Genomic DNA, 10,077 nt, shown 5'->3' on the forward strand with positions numbered 1-10,077 from the left:
GACTCCTGGCCCAAGCTCGGGGGAATCGAGCGCGTTCCTGGAGCATCTGTAAAGAGGAACAAGGCCTCGCCGTGTGGGTTCGTGGAACCCCGCGGCTGGGACTTGATTACAGGCAAGTACCCATTGTGTTCCTCTCTTACCAGACCCTCAGTCGCCCATTCTTTCCAGCAACAACCACACCAGCTGAAGAATGCCGCCCGACAATCTACCAGAGCGCCAGAACCGTCGATCCAACCCAGCAGTAGTACGAGGAGCATCTTTAGTGTCGACGAAAAGCCTCGTCACGTGGGTCTGGGAGACAAACTGGACCCCGTGACTGAGACTTAACCCAAGTTAAGTACTCGCTTACCGTACCAGCAGCCCCTGCGCTCACCTCTTCTCGTTACAGCTTGCCACCACTTGGACATCTACCGCCGGCTCGACGTCGGCCACTGGAAGCTGTAGCGGGAAAACAACGAAGAAGATGCTTCAACCTGACTACCACAAGTGATCGTCATCTACTTGACCACCACATGTCTCGTCCATATGTGTCGATTCGCGGTTGCGTCCGTGAAAACCCTAATTTCATTGGCGGCCGGAATGTTTAATACTATGTGTCTAGTTTTGTAATGAAATTTGATGTTTTGCAACCCTGACAACTAACCATAGACAATAATAAGTGTACTAACCCTAGTTACCTAAACCACCTGTAAAACACACACAAATTACATGCAAACACACAAACACACAACATTCCAATTTGTAAACCCTACACCAAACATGTAAATACCTACAGACAAAACGACACAAATTGTACAGACATACACAAACCCCAAAACCAGCACCACTGCTACGCGAGATCTGTCATCTCGGCGCAGCATAACAGATGTAAACACAAAGCATAATTGAATAAAACTTAAGTCTAAAACGAACCGTCGCGGAGTTCAGTTCGCTCAAAAGTAAAGACGCAAATTTTACTTAAACTATGTCCGAAAGTCTAAGTTAGTACGTGCGGGAGTGATTAGTACGGAAAGGAGGCATGCAAGGAGAGTGGAATTAAGGAAAAAGGAGTGGAAGGAACATGGAGCAGGAGTGAGGAAGTTTCGTGCAAGGAAAAGGAAGATTCTGGGGGAAGTGAATTGTTTGGGGACACAGGCCGTCGGTGATCCGGGACGGCCGAAACTTGTGTCCAGTGCGTGGACAGAACCAATGGCACAAAATAGCTTTTTTAGTCATAGGGAAGGCCCCCACAAAGTTTGAGAAAAATCAAAAAATATAACAAAAAAAAAAAAAATGGTCGATATCGGCCGATTTCAAATAGAATTGCTCATAAAATAGATTTTATTTTGAAAAAATCATGGAAAATTCAATTTTTACTCAAAAATCTGACCTTTTTGAAAAAATCTTATGATGGGAATGGATTCAGCAGACAAAAATACATTATAAATGATCAGTTAGACTGACGAGACATCGACATTTAGTTATCTCTAAGTCATACATTAGCATTAAATAAATTTTATTTTGAAAAAATCATCGAAAATTCAATTTTTACTAAAAAAGCTGACCTTTTTGAAAAAAATCCAATGTTGGGAATGGATTCAGCAGACAAAAATACATTAAAAATGATCAATTAGACTGACGAGACATCGACATTTAGTTATATCTAAGTCATACTTTAGCATAAAATAGATTTTATTTTGGAAAAATCATCGAAAATTCAATTTTTACTCAAAAAGCTGACCTTTTTGAAAAAATCTAATGATAGGAATGGATTCAGCAGACAAAATTACATGAAATATGATCAATTAGATTACCGAGACATACTTATTTAACGTTCTGCAAAGCATTTTTGATTTTTATTATTGATATCCCCGCATAATATGACTTGCATGCAAGTTGGAAAAACTTGAATGAGAACCAACTGAAAATATAATTTTAAAATGGCTATAAATATGCGTAGAAACAATCAAATTTTAAAAACCAGGGGTGTTTCAGAAAGGGGAAAACGTGAACTATAAGATACATGTATTGGTTCAGTTGTTTATTCAATAGTTCTTTTGTAAAATAGTCGACAAAGTAGCTAATTTTGGCCTAAACTAACATTTCAAATGGGTGTATCTCAAAATTGGGACCATTTGGAGCAATTCTGGACCCGGATTCGGATTCAGCAGGCAAAATTCTACTAGGAACACATATACTCGTCTCAGAGACAAAATCTTGTTGGACTGTGTTGTGATTGGATACCCAATATTATTTTAACTGAATGAATGTACATGGAAAAGAAAATCTGAATAAATATAATTTAGGAAAATACTTCTTTTGTGTTTAAATCTATCAGCGTTAAATTTTATTTTTCCTATTGTCAAAAGGAATATTTTGTAATTTTGTAATGCTTTTTGAGAAATGAGGCTATTGGCCATTAGAATGGAACGATTCTTCATTGTCAGCTTATACCAAAGAAACCACAGTTGATTTATCGCGATATGATGAGTTTTTAGTTTTGATTTAATTTAGCAAAAAACGTAAGACATTGTTTCAGGCCTTACCTTTCATCGTTGTACATAAACCGATGCCTCTGTGCTCTTTTATGCTAACTAGAAAGGAAAACCAGCAAACTTAGCAAAAAAGAGGACAGAGGCATCGAAACATTAACGTGGGGCTTCAGGACCCTATAGATCTCGATTTAAATTCATGTCAAAAATCCTCTTTTCTCTTTTCAGCCATCCGCCAACAAAAGCCCCCGTCAGTCGTCTACCGAATCCCGTCATCGTGTGCCGTCTCTCCAGGTGATTTACCGACGCGATTGGAAATGTTTGAAAGTTTGTTGACATTTCATTGCTTTAAAATCAAACATTTCGCATTTCGATTTCCCCTGCCCTAAACCGATCGACGGGTTCGTTGAAGCGTGCTTTCGCTCGTTTTCCCCGATCAAGAACCCGAATTTCCCCCCTCCCGCTCGCAGCAGCTGATTGGCACAAGACATCATCCTTGCTGCATCCACCACCTTAACCTGCCGAAACTCTAGCCAGAGCAAATCGATTTTCTTTTCCGTTTTTTTTTCGGTGGAAAATCCTTCCCGAAAAATGTGAGCAAGATCGATGGCGCTTCCTTGTACTTTTAAGAGATGAAAAACGAGGAAGAAAAGCAAACTAGAGGAAGAAGAGCGCGATATATTCCTTTTTCATAGCATACGAGATTTATTTGTCTGTTAAGTTGAAAGTTTTCGGCTCGCGAGACTGCTTTCAGCAGCGCCATCTGGTGCGGGATTCCTCCGTCGTCTTTGGGACTTGAGACGGATGCATCCGCTCCCCCAGTTTAGCCCAGCTGCTGCCAAGCAAGGGAGGAAGAAGTGCAAAGTTCCATGTTTTCATTCCGGCTTAGTTTCTGTCTGCTGATGCATATATGCAAAAACTTTCTTTCCTCCATCTTTCAACCGGTGGTGGTGGTGAGGTAGGTTGGGAAGGCAATAAGGAATTAGGGTGACAGATATTTAAATGAAATGCGAGAAGACCAATTTCTCTTGGCAAGTTTTATTGCTTGAGACATTGTTGCAACGGTGCAGGACATCTTGAGCAAGACATTAACTGAGGGTTTTTTGTTGTTCTGACAGCTTTTTTCTGTTGAATTGTTTTTTTTTTCAGTTTGGTTGTTCTGATTTTTCACTTATTCTAAAGTATTGTTGTTCTGTATTTGTTGTTAGATTGATCTAATTGTTATGTTGTTTTGGTTGTTTTGGTTGTTTTCATTGTTCTTGTTGTTCTTGTTGTTCTTGTTGTTCTTGTTGTTCTTATTGTTCTTGTTGTTCTTGTTGTTCTTGTTGTTCTTGTTGTTCTTGTTGTTCTTGTTGTTCTTGTTGTTCTTGTTGTTCTTGTTGTTCTTGTTGTTCTTGTTGTTCTTGTTGTTCTTGTTGTTCTTGTTGTTCCTGTTGTTCTTGTTGTTCTTGTTGTTCTTGTTGTTCTTGTTGTTCTTGTTGTTCTTGTTGTTCTTGTTGTTCTTGTTGTTCTGGTTGCTTTGGTTGTTCTTGTTGTTATTGTTGTTATTGTTGTTCTTGTTGTTTTGGTTGCTTTGGTTGTTCCGATTATTCTGATTGTTTAGATGTCCTAACTGTTCTGATCAATCTGATTGTTCAAATTGATCTGATTGTTCCGATTGTTCTGAAGGTTCGAGAGCGCCGATTGTTCTTTAGTGCCATTATGCTAACATTTTCGGTCATTCTAAACGAAAAGAAGCAAGAGGGCTAGGCACTATTCATATTTCATCAAAGTCCCTTCAGCATCACTCTGCTGCTCCCAGAACAAGCAACGTCGAATGGATAGATTGTGTGGACGTCCGTGGCCAAGTGATGGCATCCGGAATTGTTATTCGGAACTAGTAAAAAAAAAGAAAAAAAGGAGAAACATTCTCACAACGAAGCAGCGCAGACCTTATTTCGGTTCCGGAAGAACGAACGCAAACTCTGTCGAAAGTTCTCCCTCAATAAAAAAAAAGTACGAGCAAGATATTTTTGAAGCTGAAGAAAAATTGCGATATTATTCATAGTCTGGAAATTTTCCTGTGCCCAAGCCGACATTGTGATGACGGACCGCGGCCTCGACTGTGTGTGTGTGTGTGTGTGTGTGTGTGAGTGCTGTAGTATGTTTGAGGGAGATAGATCCTTGCTGGACCAGGACTCTTCTGCTTGCACTAAGAAGCAGGAATCGTTGCAACAGACACGACACGATGAAATATTGTTTGGGCAGATGCGGGACTGGGAGGAAGCTTTGCACTGCTGTGAGTGAAATTAAATTCATATTTTTGGATTAGGGGCTCTATTTTTGGAACAAACGAATTTTGTTATATAAGAATAAAATGATTAAGTTCTGCTGAAGCAAAGGGCCGTTATCCACTCTGACAAAAAAAAATAATCAAGGCATATCCAACTTGTGAGAGATTCCTCTAAAACATTAAAGCGGTAAAATTAAGAAATTATAGCCTTTAATATATATATTTTTGTGTTTTGTTTTTTGTATTTTGTATTTTGTTTTTTGTTTTTAGTTTTTAGTTTTTAGTTTTTAGTTTTTAGTTTTTAGTTTTTAGTTTTTAGTTTTTAGTTTTTAGTTTTTAGTTTTTAGTTTTTAGTTTTTAGTTTTTAGTTTTTAGTTTTTAGTTTTTAGCAAGGGGAGGTCACTCCCAACAATGTTCATCGATATAAAATTCGATGCCATTTAAATGCAAGCAATGCGCATCGAAATTAATGTTTACACATCTCAATTCATCTATGTAGTCCGTTGGACGTTTTTGTCTAGAAAGCCTGGGTTAGAGACCCTCCACATCCTTAAACATGGTTCTCCCACGTTCCCTCCAAGCATCATTGTCCGGTTCAACTATTACCAAGCCATGGACCCGCGGCAGCACGAGCTGGCAGTGTTTATTCATGTCATGGGTATGCGTAGTCAACGCTACCTACTGTGTCACCTCCACCCTTCTCGGTATACAGCATGGTGGCCGATGTCAACGCTACCTACTGTCATGTTTGTTGCATATTTTCGGGGCACGAAAATAGCAAAAAAAAGAACCCACATGAGTACTCTCTCAACGACATTACGTGCACAACGTACCCGTCGAATCGGAGCAAACCATTCGAGCTCGAAAAGGCAACCTGAGCGGATCAAGGTATAACCTTTCACCAACTCGCAATTCCTTTCCTGACACCATTAGCATCTATGGGGCAAAAAAAAAGGCACGCCCTGCAGTGCAGAGCGTGCCTAGTTCACTAAGGCTTCGCATATCTGACGCGCTGTGAGATCCAATCGTCGGGATGCCAGCAGGGAACGAGTACTGGGTACTCAACTGCTGGCGACGAAAGGAGGTAATTTCACAACGAACCCCTAGGGGTACTGTGCTCTGAGCAACCGATGTAGAATCAATCGTCAGTGGTAGCACAGCTGTGTTGCGTTCAATGCCGTGCCCTGGTGATATGATCTCTATTAGATCATTTCTTAACACGCCGAGGGCTTCGCGTATCTGACGCACGATGAGATCATTCGTCGGGATGCCAGCAGGGAACGAGTACTAGGTACTCGGCTGCTGGCGACGAAAGGAGGTACATCTCACATGCTTTGTCAAACGACGAACTCTCAGGTACTGTGCTCTGAGCAACCGATGTAGAATCAATCGTCAGTGGTAGCACAGCTGTGTTGCGTTCAATGTCGTGCCCTGGTGATATGATCACTATTAGATCATTTCTTAACACGCCGAAGGCTTCGCGTATCTGACGCGCTATGAGATCATTCGTCGGGATGCCAGCAGGGAACGAGTACTGGGTACTCAACTGCTAGCGACGAAAGGAGGTACATCTCACATGCTTTGTCAAACGACGAACCCTCAGGTACTGTGCTCTGAGCAACCGATGTGGAATCAATCGTCAGTGGTAGCACAGCTGTGTTGCGTTCAATGTCGTGCCCTGGTGATATGATCACTATTAGATCATTTCTTAACACGCCGAGGGCTTCGCATATCTGACGCGCTGTGAGATCTAATCGTCGGGATGCCAGCAGGGAACGAGTACTAGGTACTCGACTGCTGGCGACGAAAGGAGGTCATTTCACATGCTTTGTCAAACGACGAACCCTCAGGTACTGTGCTCTGAGCAACCGATGTGGAATCAATCGTCAGTGGTAGCACAGCTGTGTTGCGTTCAATGCCGTGCCCTGGTGCCGTGCCCTGGTGCCGTGCCCTGTTGCCGTGTCCTAGTGATATGATCACTATCATATCACCTACCTCTTAACACGCCGAGGGCTTCGCATATCTGACGCGCTGTGAGATCCAATCGTCGGGATGCCAGCAGGGAACGAGTACTAGGTACTCGACTGCTGGCGACGAAAGGAGGTCATTTCACATGCTTTGTCAAACGACGAACCCTCAGGTACTGTGCTTTGAGCAACCGATGTGGAATCAATTGTCAGTGGTAGCACAGCTGTGTTGCGTTCAAAATCGACCATGAACCTGTAGTGCCTGAATGACAAACTCGTCACTCTAATGCTGCAACTACAAAGTTCACCTTACCTCTGACGTTATTACCGATGATTTGCTTCGCGTGACAGCACTGGTGTACTCATGCAGCGATAGAGTCGTAGGACTCTATCACCGGGAATCGAACCAACTGAAGCCGTACCTCTACTGCTTGGTTGAATTCGACTCGTTAGCGTTCAAATAGTACGTGCTCAGGCGTTTCCAAGCATTTGCCTCGCGTAACAGCACTGGTGTACTCATGCAGCGATAGAGTCGTAGAACTCTATCACCGGGAATCGAACCAACTGAAGCCGTACCTCTACTGCTTGGTTGAATTCGACTCGTTAGCGTTCAAATAGTACGTGCCTTAGCTTAGCATTTACGGTCTTTTCGCAGGGTAGCCATACGACTGCCTTCTGCTTTGCCATGGGTATGGTCAAACAAGAAACACTGTTTAATGGGTTGCACAGTATTGTGCGCGGATGATCAGCCGCACCGTACGTGAGTGTACGGACCACGCGAACCGGTGGTAGCGCATGTGGTATACGCGGACATAGGACGAACCTGCCGCACACGTTTGCGCTCGGTACCGCGATATAGGCTGACCAGCCAGGTATCGTTCACCCGATTGATGAGTATGTGCCGAACTTGTCGACACTGGTGCTCTCGAATGGGTGATACAAAACAACACATCACGCTCCAGAGATACGTGAAGCTTTGTAATGATCCTTCCGCAGGTTCACCTACAGAAACCTTGTTACGACTTTTACTTCCTCTAAATCATCAAGTTCGGTCAACTTCAGCGATTCAAATGTAATCCGGGAAGGACTAGCAAATGTTCACCTTCAAAGACCTCACTAAATAATCCATCGGTAGTAGCGACGGGCGGTGTGTACAAAGGGCAGGGACGTAATCAACGCTAGCTATTGACCAGCACTTACTGGGAATTCCAGGTTCATATGGACCATTTCAATCCATAATCCCGACTAAATGAGCATTTCAGTGATTTCCCGCGCCTTTCGGCGTAGGGTACACGCTGCTGCTCACATTGTAGCGCGTGCAGCCCAGAACATCTAAGGGCATCACGGATCGCTCAATCTCATTTTGCTCATCACAAGCAGATTATCAACCTCAATGAGTTGATGTATTATCAGGTCACACTACACCGCCGGTGGATGGATCGCGCACGACCGTGCGAACGGCCGACGTGCCCATCCGGCCGACGGGATCAACATCTGACTGCTGATAGCGTTCTATTTAATTTGATTGAGTCACCATGCACCACTACCCTTAATTTGGAGAAAGAGCTATTAATCTGTCTTACCTCAATAAGTTCGGACCTGGTAAGTTTTCCCGTGTTGAGTCAAATTAAGCCGCAGGCTCCACTCCTGGTGGTGCCCTTCCGTCAATTCCTTCAAGTTTCAACTTTGCAACCATACTTCCCCCGGAACCTAATTTTGGTTTCCCGGAAGCTACTGAGAGCACCATGATGTAGCGTCTCCCAATTGCTAATTGGCATAGTTTACGGTTAGAACTAGGGCGGTATCTTATCGCCTTCGATCCTCTAACTTTCGTTCTTGATTAATGAAAGCATCCATGGCAAATGCTTTCGCTTTAGTCAGTCTTACGACGGTCTACGAATTTCACCTCTCGCGCCGTAATACTAATGCCCCCAACTACTTCTGTTAATCATTACCTCTTGATCTGATTACAAACCAACGAAACGTAAGACCGAGGTCATATTCCATTATTCCATGCAAAAATATTCGCGGCCATTGATTGGCCTGCTTGAAGCACTCTAATTTGTTCAAGGTAATCTCAGCTGGGTTGGTGAAAACACTGTACCTGATAGGCAAGCGCCACCATATAGGCACCCAGTCTTATAGTCGCAACAATCCAGTGACCTACTACCATCATTAGGAGTAGCACCCGTGTTGGACAATAATAAACTTCGAACGTTTAAACCGCAACAATTTTAATATACGCTAGTGGAGCTGGAATTACCGCGGCTGCTGGCACCAGACTTGCCCTCCACTTGATCCTTACCGAAGGATGTATGCTCGGTTCATTCCAATTATAAAACATCATAAAAGAGTCTTATATTGTTATTTCTCGTCACTACCTCCCCGTGCCGGGATTGGGTAATTTACGCGCCTGCTGCCTTCCTTGGATGTGGTAGCCATTTCTCAGGCTCCTCTCCGGAATCGAACCCTGATTCCCCGTTACCCGTTGCAACCATGGTAGTCCTCTATACTACCATCAATAGTTGATAGGGCAGATATTTGAAAGATCTGTCGCCGGTGCGAGACCATGCGATCAACAAAATTATCCAGATTTCAACTCAAGCATCACGAAGGACGATCGGTTTGACTAATAATTGCACAGGTTCCGCGAGGTCCCTGCATATTGCATGTATTAGCTCTAGATTTTCCACAGTTATCCAAGTAACTAGGTGAATGATCTTGTAAATTATAGCTGTTATACTGAGCCTTATGCGGTTTCACATTAAAACTGTTTGTACTTAGACATGCATGGCTTAACCTTTGAGACAAGCGTATACTACTGGTAGGATCAACCAGAATTCGTCAACATTATCACGTCACGCACGCTATGCGGGCATGAGGGTGGTCCGGGACCAGGCGAGGGTCCGCGCGCACCACCGTCTCATATAGTGTGTGTTGTGTGTAATGGAAATTACCTCACTCTTCCAACCTCACCACAACGCTCTTCCATCGTAAGACGTTGTTCCTCGATGTCGTATCATGCGCGCAATACAATCGTCAAAAGATTCCCATTCGTTTCGTGTGCGGCAAGCGCTGCAGAACTTGCAGCGCGCCTCCTTAAGAACACATAATACTCGCTACGATCGCCGACTAGCAGCGTGGTAGCCGTATGACGTTCATGTTAACAAAACACGGTCTCGCTCAAACATCACCTCACAGCCGAACCTCTCCCATTCCTCTTTCCGTCGTGTCGCACCACCTCTCACCATAGCCACAGCGCCAAGCGCGCGCTCTCGGGGTAGATACGTGCATGCATCTCCGAGTGCGCACCGCTCCGCATAACCGCGCATGACGCTCCTGGTTCGATGGTATAATTTCCATATAC

Source organism: Culex quinquefasciatus, chromosome 3, assembly GCF_015732765.1.
Source record: "Culex quinquefasciatus strain JHB chromosome 3, VPISU_Cqui_1.0_pri_paternal, whole genome shotgun sequence".
NCBI lineage: Eukaryota > Metazoa > Arthropoda > Insecta > Diptera > Culicidae > Culex > Culex quinquefasciatus.